This window comes from Neofelis nebulosa, chromosome 2 (genome assembly GCF_028018385.1).
Source record: "Neofelis nebulosa isolate mNeoNeb1 chromosome 2, mNeoNeb1.pri, whole genome shotgun sequence".
Classification (NCBI taxonomy): Eukaryota; Metazoa; Chordata; class Mammalia; order Carnivora; family Felidae; genus Neofelis; species Neofelis nebulosa.
The window spans coordinates 46,474,822-46,493,659 of NC_080783.1; the positions used below are offsets into that span (position 1 = coordinate 46,474,822).

The 18,838-nt window shown below is 36.1% G+C and overlaps 1 protein-coding gene across 10 annotated transcripts in view; it reads right to left on the reverse strand.

Moving 5' to 3' along the window:
* The window catches only part of GULP1 (GULP PTB domain containing engulfment adaptor 1), a 771,890-nt gene that overhangs the window by 251,513 nt on the left and 501,539 nt on the right, over positions 1–18,838 (reverse strand). The window lies entirely within an intron of this gene.

Here is an 18,838-nt window from a genome sequence, read left to right on the forward strand (position 1 = left end):
TTGGCCTCTCAGTTTCTTAATTCTTCATACCCAATTCCTCCCTTCTCACTTTTTCAGGCAAGCACTCCTCTGTCCTTATCACTTAGAACTATTACAACTGATGTTAAATATTCTGACCACTGTCTCCTATAATACATAGATCTTTTTCTATTTCTTGGTACCTTCCCCTATCAGTCTGTCCCCTCCCTCTTTCAGGTGCCTTCTCTTATAATAGTTCAGTCCTTGGTCCATGTTTTTTAACCACCTTCTAGAACATAACTTAAAACTTCATTACTACATTAACCTTCTACTGTACATTTAGGAAAAAACCAATTGTCCTCCATACACTTATCTAAGAAGAGTCCTAGAAAGAGAAAAAAAAAATCACAAAGCTTTAATATATGACAACAAATCTTAAGTGGTCCTCAATACTGTTTGGAATTCTAATATGCTATCCTAGTTTGCATCTTCTTATTTTCCACAATGACAGATTTTCACAGACCTACAGTTGGAAAGAGCTGAGGAGGGACCACTCACTTCAGAGGCTATGTACTCTCTAGTTCAACACAGTACCAACCACTCAGCATGATTTAATTATACATATACTTGTTGGTCTCTATAGACACTATTTGCCAAAACTATTTTAAGTATAATGAAATCTCTCTTAGAAGAATTAATATTGTTAAAATATCCATACTACCCAAGACAACTTATACGTTCAGTGCAATCCCTATCAAAATACCAATGACGGTTTCCACAGAAAAAGAACAGACAATTCCACAATTTGTATGGAACCATAAAAGATCCAAACAGCCAAAGCAATCTTGAGAAAGAACAAAGCTGGAGGCATCACACTCCCTGATTTCAAACTCTGTTACAAACCTGTAGTAATTAAAACAGTACGGTATTGGTATAAAAACAGGTACATAGACCAATGGAACAGAACAGAGAGCCCAGAAATAAACCCACACATATATGGTCAATTAATATATGACACAGGTGCCAAAAATATACAATGGGGAGAACTTTAGCACAGCAAAGGAAATCATCAACAAAATGAAGTCCATCTACTGAATTGGAGAAAATACTTGCAAATGATCTGATAAGGGGCTAATGACAAAAATATATTTAAAAAACTCATAAGACTCTGTGGGGGAAAAAAACACAGAAAAAAAAATCCAGTTAAAAATGGGCAGAAAAATCTGAATAGACATTTTATTTATTCTTAATTTAATTTTACTTATTTTATTTTATTTTATTTTGCACTGGGGGACTGAGTGCAGAGCCTCATGTGGGGAACCCATGAAACCGTGAGATCATGATCTGAGCCAAAACCTAGACTCGGACACTTAACCGACTGAGCCACCCAAGGCGTGCCATGAATAGACATTTTTTTTAAAGACAAGCAGATGGTACGTGAAAAGATGCCCTACATCACTAATCATCAGGTAAACACAAATCAAAACCAGAGTGAGGTATTACCTCACACCTGTCAGAATGGATATTATCTAAAAGATAAGAAATAACAAGTGTTGGTGAAGATATGGAGAAAAGTAAACCCTCGTGCACTGTTAGCGGGAATGTAAATTGGTGCAGCCACTGTGGAAGGCAGTATGGAGGTTCCTCAAAAAATTAAAAATAGAAATACCATAGGATCCATGAATTGTACTTCTGGGTACTCATCAAAGAAAAGAAAAACACTAATTTGAAAAGATAATAGGCACCCCCATATTCATTGCACCATTACTTACAATAGCCATGATATGGAAAAAAACTAAGTGTCCATTGATAGATAAGTGTGGTGTGTGTGTGTGTGTGTGTGTGTGTGTGTGTGTGTATATATGTATATATGTATATATATTCAATGGAATACTATCCAGCCATAAAAAGAATGGAATTTTGCCATTTGTGACAAGGATGGGCTTTGAGGGCATTTTGCTAAATGAAATAAGTCAGACGGAGAAGGACAAATACTGTATGATCTCTCTTGTATGTGGAATCTAAAAGTAAACAAATAGGGGCACCTGGGTGGCTCAGTAGGTTGAGCGTCCAACTTTAGCTCAGGTCATGATCTCATGGTTCATGGGGTTGAGCCCCACATCCGGCTCTGTGCTGATCGCTCAGAGCCTGGAGCGTGCTTGGGATTCTGTGTCTCCCTCTCTCTCTGCCCCTCCCCTGCTCATACTCTGCCTCTCTCTGTTTCTCAAAAATAAATAATGTTAAAAATATTTTTTAATAAATATAAAAATAAACAAATAAAGGGGTGCCTGGGGGTCTCAGTCGATTAAGCATCTGACTTTGGCTTAGGTCATGATCTCATAGTTCATGGGTTTGAGCCCCAAGTCAGGCTTTGTGCTTACAGCTCAGAGCCTGGAATCTGCTTTGGATTCTGTGTCTCTTGCTCTCTGCCCCTCTTCCACTCAGGCGCTCTCTCTCTCTCTCTCTCTCTCTCAAAAATAAATAAATGTTAAAAATTTTTTAAATAAACAAATAAATAAATAACCAAGCTTATAGATACAGAGAACAGATTGGTGATTGCCAGAGGTGGGGGAGGGGGAGGATGGGAGAAATTGGTAAACTGTTCTTGCCTTTTTTAGTTTAAATAAATTAAAATTTTTTAATAAGTATAATGAAGTCCTTCCCACCTTAAAGAAACACTTCCTGCATTGGAACCCAAGTCCCTTTTCATTTTCCCTACTGTCTCCTATTCTGCTGAGAGGGAACAAAATATGTGATCCCAAAATATGGCACTTTGGCATGTGGATTATTTTTAGCTGAAGGCAATGAAGACCCAGCAGATTCAAGACAAACTTTACCTCTCCCTTGACCACCTACAAGAATTTATATAGGGGATCTGACCCCAAAACAGAGCTATTAGCAGAGATAACTTTTTATCTGAAAGACTCATCTGTATGGCAGAGTGAGCATTTAATTGCCAAACATCTGTTCCTCTTATGTCCTGTGAATTACTCTCCTCCCCTTTGTAGTCCCAGGCCACCATCCCATTCTTTACCTCAGTATGGCATTTAAGCTTCAATTGTTCAGGGGCCTCATATTTTTTATGGGGCTCCCATACTTACATAATTCAATTTGTTTTTCTCCTGTTAATTTGTCTTGTGTCAATTTAATTAATAGACCAGCCAAAAGAACTGAAAAAGGGTAGAGTAAAAAAAATTTTCTTCTCCTACACCACACACAGGCTCATTCCATGAAAGAATTGTCTTTAGGTGCTGTTTTAAATACTCTACTTCACACCTAACTCACCATACACATAATTCCATCAAAATGGTTCTCACCACAGTCCCGAACGAACTTTATGTCGAGTACAGTAGACACACAAAAGACACTTTTAATCTGTGCTTTTTTTTTTATTTTTCAAATGTTTTATACTATTTAACACTGTTGATCATCCTCTCCCCACATCTTTTTTGTTGTTGTTTTGTTTTTAATCTTGGCTTTTACATCATAGTCTCCTGGGTTTTTTCCTCCTCATAATTCCTCCTTAGAGTTATTTATAAACTTTGCTCTTTATAACCTGGTTAAAATATTAGTGCTTCTCTGAGCCATGCGATAGATTTTCTTCCCACTACATAATCTCTTGTTCTGATGACCCTTTCTAAACTAAAAACTCCTATCTATAATCTGAAATCTGAAAATTTATACATGTACTCTATATATATATATATATATATACTCTATATATATATATATATATAATATATATATTCCCTCTCTCTCTCTCTCTCTATATATATATATATATACACACACATATATATGTGTGTGTGTGTGTGTGTGCGTGTGTGTATGTGTATATATATACATGTGTATATATACACATACACACACGCACACACACACACACACACATATATATAGGATCTTTATATATAGGAGATATATATATATATATATATATATATATATATATATGAGATCTTTCCCAGAATATGGGTTGTTAGCAGAGGAAAATTTGTCTGAATGACCCATCTGTATAGAAGGACAAGGACAAGTATCTAATTATCAAACATCTGCATCTGCTCTTCTTCATCGTCGAGAGAGAGAGAGAGAGAGAGAGAGAAGAGGGTAGGGATCCAGGATTTCAGAGGAAGGATGATGAAGAAGAGCAGATGCAGATGTTTGATAATTAGATACTTGTCCTTCTATACAGATGGGTCATTCAGACAAAATTTTCCTCTGCTAACAACCCATATTCTGGGAAAGATCCTCAATTTAGATTCTTCTATGTAGTTAAAAGAGGGACAACATTTCTCTTGAGTCCATAGGGTCTCAATTGCCTTTAGCTTCAAATCATCTCCATGCCAAAGTGGCCATCTTGGGATGGCCCAACAATACAGACACACATATACCACATATACACATATATCACCACCCCACAGCAAACTTCTTCACTACAGGGGTGTGTGTGTATGTGTGTGTGTGTGTGTGTGTGAGAGAGAGAGAGAGAGAGACAGAGAAAGAGAGAGAGGGAGAGGGAGAGGGAGAGAGAGAGACTACTGGACGTCTGTAACAAGATGATTCAGACACATCAAAATGTATTCAAAACAGAAATCATTACTTCCCATCAATAATTCTACTTCTACCTATATTTATTCTACTGAAGAAGATAAATACCCAGGGTGCCCAAACTAGAAATCCTAGAATTGAAGGGAAGCAGAATTTGTGCAACAAAATATGCATTTAGCATAAGGATTACCTTGAGCTGACTACTTTCAAGAAAAAGATGTGGGAGAGATCTAAAAACCAAGCAAAAGTTACTCTTTTGTAAGGGATATTTACATTTATAAGGAAATTCTCCATGCATAAAAAGGTGTCTCCCTCTCAAAGCAGGAAGAGAAGGATGATAAACCTCTAGAAACTCTTATCAATGGAGAAGACACTGAATTAAATCTATGTAACAGCCATACCCTTTCCTGTGCCTTTCCTGGAAACCTCCCATAAGTGGATACCTACCCTCCCAACATCTTATCAGAAATGGTATTTAAGGTGATGGCTTGGGTCATTTGGGGGAGTTACTCAGTTTTTCTGGAGGTTTCCTATGTCTACAGGAGTTATACATGTTGTTAAACTTTTGTTTTTCTCTTGTTACTCTTTTTTTACAGTGGTTGGGGGGAGGAGTCTGGGACAAGAACCTAGAAAGATAGAGGAAAATTATTTTACCCTCCTTCAGAATCAACATTTACACAATCCTCTTGCCTACCTCCCACAATTATTGACAAAATGCACAGATTTCTTTCTCTTAAATAACTCTCTCATAAACTCATTTCTCATTGCCATCACCTTAAACTAGGTTATCATCTTCACTTGCCTAGGCTTACTGGAAGAACTTCTCTTCAAATCTAAAATGCAGCTGACATCTTGTCACCACACTGTTACAATCTTTCAGGGTTTCCAATTATTCTTCAAATGAAGCACAAACTGGGGATTAGAAAGCCCCACCAGATCTGATCTCTGCCTCACCAGCTTCGTCTCCAGCAATTCCAGTCCTTCCTTCTCTTCCACTCAGTTCTCTAACTCTAAGTCTTCTAGTCCTATGGTTGAACCATACATTCACTCTTTGTCTAAGACTTCCTACATGGTTAAAACACCCTCTCTACTGTCACTGCTTCCTACAGAGATGTCTTTCCCTTAACAAAGTTACTCTGTGTGACTCCAAGTGTTCAAGAGAACCTTATGATAATACCCAAGCTATATATAAAATGCAAGATATGAAAGGTCTAACAGTTTATTTCACACACAAAAATACAAAATAATAAAATCAAATATTAAAATTAGGACAACTTTAAATATGATATTAAGAAATTTAAATAAATTCAAATTTATTTGAAAATAAAACTTAGACTATCTTAAGGGCTGAAATGTTCTTTGAGGTTATCTAGTCTTTCCTCTCAGTGAAGTAAAGTGTTGTCAAATATCTGAGCGAAAAGTATTTGTCATGCTATCAGAAACTATTAATATTAATGATTTTACATCTTAGGCTTTATTTACTCAAACTTTATCATTTTGACAAAACTAGGGAAAAATGAGATTAAGAAAATGTCAGATTTTCTCAATCAATATGTTAACCTTCCAGACAAACCAAAATCAAGCCAAAAGCCAAAGCAACAGACACAAGTTAGTCAATGGCTTAATTTTTATGAGTTATCTAACTAACCGAGATAAAAATGAACAAATATCTTGTCACACAGGAGTGCCAAGTTGCATGTCTGAGAGCAGGAGATGAGCAGCTCATTGAGCCACAAAGCAAGGGGGAATCAAGCATTAGCCAGGTGTCTAGGCAGTCAGGTTATTTAAAGGCAATGCACTTTCACTAGTAAAGAGAACTACCAGGCTGGCCTAATCCTCCAGGGTGACTACTGCTAGTCAACTGCACACTCACTCAACCGGTATGGTAGTTAAGATACATTATTTCCCATCCTACTATCTTCCCTGGTCCACTGTTTGCCAGCTGTGAAATCTTAGACAAGTTTCTTGATCATTTTTAAATTATAAAAAATATATAATGCAATGCTTAGGACACAGTAAGCACTCTATAAATGCATTTGTAAAGGAGGAAAAATATCTTTTTCCTCTACCTTTCTAAGCTCTTGACTGAGACTCCTTGTAACAAAAGATAGATTTACAAGAGAAAAACATAAGTTTTGCATGACATGGGCCTTCTTAAGAAAATAAAGACTTGAATAAATGGTTAAACCTGACTGTTTTTATGCCAGGTTTGAAGAAGAGTTTCAGTCTTGGAAAGAGAGAAGAAAGATTATGAGCTAAGAATAGTAAACTGTGGGAAACTTAGCAAGATCATTCAGATTCCTCTCTCTGTCCCTTTGCCTTCAGAGATAAGGATGTTCTTTTCTCCTGGGATACAGAGGATAAAATCCTCACTTGAGGACTTTATGACCTGCTTCAGAAGGTCAGAAAGTCCTTCCTTCACATGTTATTTCTCAAATTCCTTCCACTTGAAATATTCAATAATATGTCAAGGTGCCATATTTTGAGGGAGCATTTCCTGAACCCAGTCATATTCTTGTTATCATTTCACTTATACAAAAAAATTATTTTTGGTGTGAACTCACAGGTATAATAAGTTAAGAAAAGAGTGCAGGTTCCACAGAGACCCTACTTAAGGGAGACAATTTAAGGGCGGGAAAAACTATTCATTTTATGTGATTATTGTAAAAGTGGAAGTTGGAATTTGAATGATCTGGATACATAATTTCTTCTTTGTGTTATGTCCGTTGCGAACCAAGTTATATTTTCTACCAAAATTCCCAAAGTAAATAAGTAGAGTCTCTTTATATTCATTTCCATACAAAGAATAATTTATTCACATTCAAAAAGCCACAAGAATGTGGTTCCCTTTTAAGCCAGGGAAAGGTCAGAGGGCACTCCTATTCTGTAAAGGCAAAGGGATGCCACAGGACAATCCCTGAACAAGGGCTTCTATAAGAACAATAATCCTCTGAGAATTGCAGCACTTTGTAGTATCTGGTCTCTCTGACCTAGCTTTGAATGAAGGTCATGATCTCATACAGGAAGCATCTCAAGCATATTTACTGCATTTTTATGCAAAAAACTAATATGTGCATCTCAATCACAGTAATGTAGGTCTTGTTACTTTGGATATCTCCATCAGTAACTACTATTCTGAGGACTCTTTTGTTTTCCTTTGGTATTCAAACTCCTATGTTCCTCTCCAATACAATAGCCTCAGTCTTTCTGGAACCAGTGACCTACCTGAAACTCTGCTTTACTGAAAGCTTTCAACAAATGAAACATTTCCACTTCCAGTTTGACCAACTGTTCTTTTTCATCTGTGCTGTATACACAACCTTTAGCTCCGTGTCTCACACCTCCTAATTCCAACTAACCTGCCCGTTGTGATACTTGCTTAATATTCTCTGAGACTGCAATTATTCCTGCTTTTGCTTGCCTCCACCTCCTGCTTAAACCACTGGTTAACAATCATTTCCACTAAGCATTAATACTTCACTCCTGCTTTTGTCTTCTCAGCTTTGGGTAATTAATTCCTACCATCTTTAAAACAAAAAGGCAAAGACTCAGATATATCTCCATACTTTGATACAGCACATTATAAAAGCCAATATGCATAATGTTAAAAAAATCATCAAAAAAAAACTAATTCAAGAACATGGTGGCAGAAAGTAATTAAATTGCTAATGGTGTCAGTGAACTAGAGTTTTATAAAACTAGTTTCTACTTGAAAGTTTATTATATGCCTGCATTTTTTATACCTCTGTGAATGGATCTGTACTTCACAATTTTCTTTAATTTTACTATCAGTTTTATTTTTTACATTTAAATAGTTACGTTAGTTTTATCACGACTCCAAGCTTTAAATTATTTAGAAGACGCACTGAGATTCCTTCAATGTTTTTTAATGTACTTTTAATATTTCTAATACATTTAAAACCCCCAACCAACCAATAAAGTGGTATGTTATAAAATGACTAGGTTATGAGTTTATATTTCAAATTTATTTTGTTAAGTAATGTGTTTCTGAGATATAAGTAGAATTTACTCATCTCAGAATAAATTTACTTAAGATGATCAATCTATTTACTGTATTAAAACATAATAACATTTGGTGATTTAAATAATAAAACATTTTTATAGACTAATAGCACTAATCATATCCAATGTTTACAAAACTCAAGTACCCTATGTTTTCTTTAATAACCTAAATTATTGCTTCTCAAATGTTTATTTCAAATTAAGATAACACTTAACAAATGCCTTAATTACGATACTTTCTCTTTTAAGTAACTGAAAATTCTAGTTCAAATTCATTTCAAAAATTAAAGAACTTCATATCTCATACAACAGTAAACCCAGAAACATGGTGGGTTGATTTATGGACCCAACAATGCCATCAAGCACCTATATTCTTTACTTTTTTTTTTCTTCCTGCTATCATTAATGCATTTGCTTTGCCCTCAAACTAGATCTCCTAGTGGACAAAAGATGATCCCCTGTAGCAATTTCAAACATCTATTTCAGAAAGAAGAAATATCATGACCTGCCATATACCTTCTCATCCAGTATTCCCCTTGCTAAGCATAAAGAAATTTTTTCTACCCCCTTTCCCTCCAGTCCTGTTATTTCATGTAATTGACTATGACTGGGACAAAGTAAAAAGGTCCTCGGGGCGCCTGGGTGGCTCAGTCGGGTTAAGCGGCCGACTTTGGCTCAGGTCATGATCTCGCTGTACGTGAGTTCGAGCCCCGCGTCGGGCTTTGTGCTGACTGCTCAGAGCCTGGAGCCTGTTTCAGATTCTGTGTCTTCCTCTCTCTCTGACCCTCCCCCATTCATGCTCTGTCTCTCTCTCTGTCTCAAAAATAAACAAAACGTTAAAAAATTAAAAAAAATAATAATAATAAATAAAAAGGTCCTCTCACTAATGAATCACTAGCAAAGTGAACAGAACACTACGATTATTAGCTTAGGCTAATTAAAATTTCACCTTTTTAGGAATGAACTGCCTTCCCCTGAGTCATGTGAGGTAGAGTGGACATCTGAATTAACACCAGAGTTCTATGAGAAAAGCAGAATAAGGAAATTATTTGAGTGGCCAACCAATAGTGTCTGCCACAACAAGGAAGGGAATATGACTCTCAGAAGTAAAAATACGCTCCTTATGAATTAATGTACAGGAAATGGAAAGGAAAATTAACTTCTGGTAAGGGATCACACAAGGCTTGAACTAAGCAGTGTCATTCCAGGGGAATCTGAAGATCCAATAGGGGAGGGACATGAAGAAGTGTCAATGATACTTGATGGATGCTTACCATCAAAGACACAAAGCGGAGCCAAAAACAGACTGAAAGACAGTCCTTTCTCATTGGGATCTTGAAGCTACTGTCGGTTTACAAATACACAATAATTACATTGCACCCATACCTTGGAATTTTAAGGTGGTCCAAACCTACTAAAATTGGACTGATTTATGAATGTGAAACTCTATGGTAATTATGTCTAATTAATAAGTTTAAAGAGACTACTTTTGTCATGTATTTCAAAAAATAAAATTGAATCATCTATTTCAAATAAGTATCAATGCAAGAAACTGATTTTATAAATGGAGGTATCTCACAGAATTGTCAAGCCAAGCAAAAAGAAAGGGAATATAGTGCAATAAATTACACCATATATGCTTTAATTATAGGTCCTGTTCATGACACAGGAGTTTGCTATACTTGTATATATTCTACATTCTTATTTTCCAAAATTACTGGCACACGTTTACATTTTTCACATGAATAACATACACCATATAACCAAATACATAATGTTAAGTAACTCAGTGGTGCATAGAAAACAGTCATCTCCATATATACATAAATTATTAATTTCTTCCTTAGCATTCACGTGAAACTGCTAATACTAGGGTAGTTACCTGTTACAAAGTAGAGTATACAAAGATCTGTTCAACATATATATTCTCTCTTGTAAAACATACCTATTCTCTCTTAGAACTCAAAGAGTAGTGGAGGAGACAAAACATTTATATATAAAAAATAAACCAGCACCACAAGGCAAAATTCCCAGCTAAATCATAACCATTCCAAATATAGTTAATGCTATAATGTGAAAAAGAGAAATCTGTTTTTTTAAATTTACATGTTCTGAAATGAAATATAAATCCTTCTTTGTTGGACTGTCACTAAGCAAGATAACCAAAAACTGCACACATGCTTCTTCAATATAGCAAACAATCTAGAAAAGAAGCATTATTTATTAGAAATTTACTTTCAAAAGTATTTAGGATATCTCTGTTTAACACATAAAACTGAGTTAAATAACTGTAATTTCTTTTAACCTCATTAAATGACCATAAAACCAATTGCCACCTCTGAAAAACATCAGTACAGATTTCCAGGGGTTCTTCACCTTTTTGTGCCATAAATCCATTTGGCAGTCTAATGAAGTCTATGAATCCCTCTCAAAAAGTGTTTCTAAATACATAAAACAAAATATAAATTACGTAAAAGAAACAGACTTAAGGCACAGTTATTAAAATATAATTTAAGACATAGCTACAGGTCTATATATATACTCACATATGAAAAAATAATCCCTAGAAGCAGATGTAATTATTACTGCAACTTGAAACTAGACATAAACATGAATATATTTCAAAATACATGCAGCCACAGCAATTAGACATGACAATAAATAGTTACAACTTCTGGAAAGCTACAGGTACTATTAAAACTACTGTGTGTGTGTGTGTGTGTGTGTGTGTGTGTGTGTGTGCTCGTGCGCGCGTGCGTTAGGTGTTCATGAGAGTAATGATGTTATTATTTCCTATCCAAGTTCATGGACACCCCAGAGTGTGAAATGGAGTGTGCACTCAACTCCTTGCAACTAATAACACATTAGTTAGATCTGGAGAAATGGGGGTAAAGTTTAAAAAAGATACAAGTTTTTTAAGATAATTCATCCAGCTAAAATTCTTAACCTTCCATATATAATTACCAATGATTAAGGTCATCAACATGAAGACAGAAAGGAAAAGCATCTCTACAGTTCCAAAATCCACAAGTTGCTTTGTTAAACCACTTACATGGTTCCATATCTCCTGCCTTTGCCACCTGATCTATCTTGAATGGCCTGTCCCCCCTTCTTTGCCTGCCAACTCATCTTCATCCTTTGCCCAACAAACTGCTCCACACTGTTTCCAGGCACTGCTGCCCCTAATACTGATGGAGAATCCCATCCCTACTACTTCTACTGTAGCACATAATTTATGGAAATAACAAGTTTTATATAGGTCTATTTACTTTAATTTGAGATACATCACTATCACTACTAAAAAAGACAGAACTACAAACAGTTTTTAAAAATGATGTTCAACAAATATTTATTAAATTCAGCTGGATCAGATCAGAATCCCTTTATTTGTCAACTCATAATTTAAACAGTTACATTTTTCAGAATGAGAAGACAGTGGGTAAAAATGTTGCAAATTTTTATGGCTTACTTAAAAGAAAATCAGTATCTCACTGAATAAGGAAGTCCCAAAGAAACATTTATTATATCAAGTCACAAAACACTGTTCTTTAAAGCCTCCTCTGTGCCACTCTAGGAGATTTCCTTTTTCCAAATTGATCATAAATTTCCTAGTCTACTTAATTTACTCAATGAAGCCTATGATAATTCAGCTGTTATAAATTTAGTAGTGGTTCTTCCTTTAAAAAGGATTAAAGAGGGGCGCCTGGGTGGCGCAGTCGGTTAAGCGTCCGACTTCAGCCAGGTCACGATCTCGCGGTCCGTGAGTTCGAGCCCCGCGTCAGGCTCTGGGCTGATGGCTCGGAGCCTGGAGCCTGTTTCCGATTCTGTGTCTCCCTCTCTCTCTGCCCCTCCCCCGTTCATGCTCTCTCTCTCTGTCCCAAAAATAAATAAAAAACGTTGAAAAAAAATTAAAAAAAAAAAAAAGGATTAAAGACAATACTGGCAATACAATAGTACTTACTAGTTTGGTATTAAGAATTTTAAAGGCCTTTTTCCTACACACCAGTCACAATGATGCATTAAAACAGAACAATTGACAAAATTTCAAAACAGTATCTACTCTTATAAAGAAATGCTACTTGGTAGATTTGAAATATCAATAGACTTTTACCATTTCAGATGTCATTAGATAATTTCAAATACAATTCATTTACTAAAATGTGACTCCTTAACAATTCTCTCAAACTGTGTTTTGCTAGACTTCACTGCAAAAGCAGCATCTTCTGAGTAATTATAATCAATTACTAAATGCAGCATTGAGATAAATCACTTTGAAATTAATTCAGTTATACAATTGGTCTTCACAATAAGCCAAATTTTGTATTTATTGCTACCAGCAATGATCAGCATTTACGTTGGAAGCATGTTTATGACTATAATAGTGCACATCCTCAAGGAGGTATTAGGAAAGTTCCACCATCAACCAAAATTCTCTTTTTACTAGGGAATTCCTTAAAAGCAAACAAAAAACTAAATAGATTACAGAGAATAACATGCATGTTGACCTTTAAAAACACATCTTCTTAAATAAAACTCTTTTCAGTACTTACCAAACTATGTTTTAACTCAGGTGGAAATCTGAGTAAATTAACCTATTTGCTATTAAATTTTTACTTTAAAACATAGCACTTTCTCGATGGCTGTAAACAGCTATGAGAGAAATCGAGAGGGTAAAAATCAAGTTCATCCTCTTACATCAACTTTTAGTTACTTCAAATTTGGAGATCTGCTACTACAGCACAGACATTTGTTTGCTTTTTAGCTAAAATGCTGTCTAAGATCAATATTACCTCATTTACAAACCAGGTGAGAAAGAGAGCTAGTTACCTTTTCATGAAATATTATGTAACTATTTGTCAATGTTACACAGCCAAATCTGTAATGATTCCATTAGTAGGTTATCATACTCTGTAGTTTCTTCTATCAAACCTCTCAAAACAAGCTGGTTTGGGTCATTTAAATAACTATCATCATTTTCTACAGAAGAGTGAGCTAAAAACTGCACCCAGTCATTCAATCTTCTCTGTTGGTAGCTCTGGCAAAGTTTATTAAGTGCGCTGAAATTCTTAGAGTACTTGTGGTTGAACTTTCAGGAAACAAGTTAACTGTAACATCCGATAATCCTAAGGAAAAGCTATACAATACCTGGAAAACACTGCATGTACACACAATTCTCACTTCAAAATACCTTACAAATTTACCAGCAGAAGCTACCTTTCAAGCAGTGAATTTACCTTCTTCCATTAGTTAACTGCACATTTGCCTGCATTCTACTTAAGAAAAGTAGAAAAGGCCTCCATGATTATGTCACCAACAGAGCCATTAACCAAGACTGTGGGTAGCATATCTTTCCTACTATTATTCTCTACCTTTACAGGTATAAAAAAAAAAAGCCTGAAAACTCCTTTAGAATTCAAAAAAAAAAAAAAAAAGAAATTCAAGAATCTCTAGCAACAGTTATCTAAAAAAGATCTTAAATTAATGGTTAAAATTGACCTAGAAATATCAATTAATTGAAGTTATTTTTCCCTATAAAGATATACCTAGCACGAATAGAGAAACACCAAAAAATATGTATCATAATTACATGTACATATAAATACATTTATAAAGATATATCTAATATATACACAGAGAAAGAGAGAGAGAGGCATTAGTCACCTAAGCCTTGGAAATTTCTAGTATATATTCTGAACCTCTTCTTCAGAACAACATGTAAATATATTTATATAATGTCAATAGCAAACATGAAATAAAAGCAGCTATTACTATCTAGATCTCCCTTAGATGTATCCAGGAAAATATACACAGTGTTATTCAAAACTTTTTTTAAAAGTCCTATTACTCATTACAATCACAAGTGTTACATAAATTAAATTACTTATTCATACTATGTGATCTGCCTTTTCAACACTATCCTTAAGTACACAATATGGAAAGATGAAGCTAATTCCAAATTTATAACTATGCCATTTCAATGAAAGCAGAAAATTGGCATTTATTCCCTTGTACAATATTTGTGTCAATTAACTGTCTCCTGGTGAAAAATAATCACACACTATAACTATCATTAGAGTGGCTGAAAATATTTTCTAAGTATAAAACAAACACAGAACTAGCAAATAGCAACCTAAAAATAGTATAAGCACTGTCTTCTAAGACTAACTCTGGAACAATAACTTTTAGCCATCATCTTTAAAATAAAGGCCTGATTTTAATTTCATATCTCCATTGTTTGAAAGCAAAGAGATTTCTCTGCTCAAAATTTATACCATTTTTCTTCTCCTAGTTTGAATATATTTAAGCTCCCACAGGAGCAAATTTAAGTTTCTTGATCTCTAAATGTGTTAAGGCAAGCACTATTAGATCCTCCAGTCTCTGATCTGTTTTATGCACCAGGGCTCAGGCAACCATGCGGTTGACTCCTGTAGTAACTACTTTTGAATTGATTATTATATTCAAATAAAATAGCTTTTTTTGTCACTTAGAGGTTTTAGAAAACAAGTTGCAATTTTACAGAATGAATCACAAAAAAATTATCTGCCAAGTGAAATTTAAATAAAAATTATCTAATATTGAGCAATGGAGACTAAAGATTTTCAAGATTTTTAATTTAAAATCAAAAGCAAGGGGCGCCTGAGTGGCTCAGTCGGTTAAGCATCTGATTCTTAGTGTCAGCTCAGGTTATGATCTCATGGTTCCTGAGTTTGAGCCCCACATGGGCTCTGCATGGACAGCACAGAGCCTGCTTGGGACTCTAACCTCCCTCTCTCTCTCCCTCCCCCACTTGCTCTCTGTCTCTCTCTCTCAAAATAAATAAAAATAAATTTTTAAAAAAGTATTAAAATCAGGGCACCTGGGTGGCTCACTCAGTTAAGCATTCGACTTTGGCTCAGGTCATGATCTCACAGTTCATGGGTTCCAGCCCCGCCTGGGGCTCTGTGCTATCAACTCAGAGCCTGGAGCCTGCTTTGGATTATGTGTCTCCCCCTCTCTGCCCCTCCCCTGCTTACACTCTGTCCCTCTCTCTCTCAAAAATAAATAAAGGTTAAAAAGTTTTTTTTGAAGTATTAAAATCAATAGCAAAACTGGATATTTTATATTAAAATTAACCCTGATATATCCTTGAATGTTCACTTGTTCTTTGATTATTCAAAAAAGGTGCCTACTTTGTTAATACAACCATAAATTCAACTATTATCATCCATACACTCCTACTTTTTATATATTCATTATTAATAAAATACGGTCTAAAAATAAGTTATTATTAAGTATTTTACCAAAGATTTTATTATTTCAGCAATTTATCCATACTTATTTTCTTTCTCTAATATATTGACCTGTTCACCTGAAAAATAAACATTCATGAATATAATACAGTACATTAAGCTATTAAAAATAGCTTTTTTTTTTTTTTTGCTAATTGACATGTCTAAAAATGAAATATTTCAAAATTACCATGTGTGGAACAAGTTCCTATATTATTGATATCAATATAGACAACAAATTTTATCTTGGTAAAATTCTGGTGAAAAGTAAAATAACACAAAGAAAATCACAGTGCTACGATGTTCAGTGCTAGGATTTGAATCCAAGCCTTCTGTTTCCCTGGACATAAAAAATATGCAATAAGTATTGGTTGAATCAATTAATGAAAGTCTCTTAAATCTACCCTCTAAACTCAAAAGGAAACTGTTGTGGCCTTTGGGAAAAGAACGTTTATTTGTACACCATAAATGTAATTTTAGTCCCTCAAGTGTTATTTCCGAGAAGGGAGCCAAATTCTGCAAATATATTTGGTAACTTCTCATAAAGGCAAAATTGAGCTGGGCATAAAAAATAACTGGTCCTGAGTATAAATATAAACCAAAAGAAAAGTAAATTAATTTGCTGATTATATTTTTCTGAGAGAATGACTCAGCTTTAACCATAACAAAATCTCACCCATTATTCTCAAAGATTAAAATCTGATTAAACTAAAACTACAATTAAAATGCAAAAGTAGTAATTTTATAAATTAAATGCAGATATGTCACTATAACATGTGTATACTAGATATAAATATCAATTTATATCTAGTAAATTTATACTCCTATAATCTCAATTGAATCAACTGAGTCAGAAACTATGACCTTTATATTTTTAAAAATCTATTAACATAATTTCATCTCTTTAATGCTCACAGTAAACTTGTTATTATGTAAAGAAAAGTTTCTTTACTTTGCAAGTGGAAAAACTGAAATCATAGGGAAAACATTTTGCCAAGTGTGATTCATAAAGTCAATCTCAAAAGGCAGGCCGATATTCACAATCTCAAACTCACCAATCCAGTGGAAATATAATACATATTAGTGTTTATACCATTTAACCCCCAAACGCAACAGTAAACCAAATTCCCTGGGAAGGAAGGAAGGAAGGAAGGAAGGAAGGAAGGAAGGAAGGAAGGAAGGAAGGAAGGAAGGAAGGAAGGAAGGAAAGAAGGAAGGAAAGGAGGAAAGGAGGGAGGGAGGGAGGGAGGGTAAGAGGGAAAGAGGAAGGGAGGGCAGGAGGGAGGGAGGAATGAAGAGGAAACAAATTTTACACATAAAAAAAGCATCTGAATTGTAGATAAGGTTCTGAGTTCCTGGCTAATCTGGAACTTGGAAGCAGCAGGGCCTTGAGAATTGGGCAAATGCTTTGTGAAACAGTGAGATCACCCCAACTTCTACTCTTCCAGGAAAAAGGGCAAGATCTATTTATGGGGGTTACTGTTGACAAACACAAGGAAGACACGTTAAACATGTTTTCCACTTTAACTCCATGACCCAAATCTGTGCCCTTTGAGAGTATGTAATTGAATTATTCAATTTAGGTGGAAAGCCATCTGCTCAAAGCCCAAGTCTTTGGTTCTTACTCTCCATGAAAACAAAGAAAGTCAAGGTCAAGGGACTGAAGTTGCAGCAAGCCTAGTCCAAGTTGAGGAGACAAATGGCAACAAAATATGAACACTAACAAAGTATAACCAGCACAGGCATCATCAGGCCCCCAGCAATTCCACTGCAACACTGATAAGGGTCAGACTTCCCTCCTCCAGCACTTCTACCCCTCTCCTCTGACACAACCGACTGCACTGTGCTTAGTTTATTTTTTTTGCCAAGAAGACTGATCTTAGTCACCTAAAAAATCTCATTGCAAAAGAAACCCCTTGTTTAAACCCAAGTACCCACCAGCTCCTTTCCAATTATCCCTTGCAAGTTCCCCAGTCTCTTTCATGCCTGGCTACTGAGCCCAGTCTGGTTTGGCTGCTGGCCAGGGTCCTCTCTTCTTTCCTTGTCAGTCGTAAAAACTTGGAAAACACTCCTGGACAGCTCAAGGAGACCTTTTAATTATGCAATGGGGCAGTACCTTAGCCTGTCTGCTGCTTCCAGCAAGGCTTGGAGTCGCCAGCGACTGCACTCTCCCAATTGGTGGGTTTTCTAGCAAGGCTACTTGTTTATGTGGGGGAAGGAGGGAAAGACTGGCAGAGAAAGGGGGCGATTTGCACATCTGAAAATATTCCAACTCCTCTCAGACTTTCCTACCTCCTAACACTCGCTCTCCTTTACTGTACAGTCTCCTTTACTGCCCTCCTTTAGCACTGTATCACCCATTTGGTATCACAGACACAAAAATCATCAATATTGTGGTCTCCTACCAGTCTTCGAAATGAACAAGAGAAACCATAACTAGAACACTCGCCAGAAACTTTTACTCTTGTGTTGATGCAACATTCTTTTTAAAGCAAGTCCAAAAATGAACTTAATTAAACACTTCCTAATTGATTGCCTTATACTTCGTCAAACTTGAAGACTGAAATAGAACATGTCAATGTCTGCCTGCACGTGAAAGTAAGGCGGGCTCAACTGAGAAAAACTGCTAGGATCCAGGAAGGGGTACCTAGACTGACGTCCTGCACCCACCAGGGGTTTGCCCAACGTCCTAAGTGGACTCGCCAAGTCCAACACCAGCGACGGTTTCCTTACTCTACCCTGGCACGCTAGTTCCAGCTGCAGCGTCCGGCTTCCTGTTCAAGTCCCATTCAACATCGTAAACACATTCCAAGAAAACCAGCCTGCCCAGAGTTCCCTCCCGCACACAGGGAAGTCGGCGCGGTGCCCTAGGAGCCACAGGGAAGATCCGATCGCGCCGGGTACTGATCCGCGTAGTGAGCCAGCCCACGAGGAGGTGGCCCCGGGCGAGCGAGCTTGAGCCCAGGGTCTCATCACCACGCCGCCCCGTGCTCCCCTCGTAACGTAGCGTCCGCCGCAAGGAACCACTTGACCCACCCAGC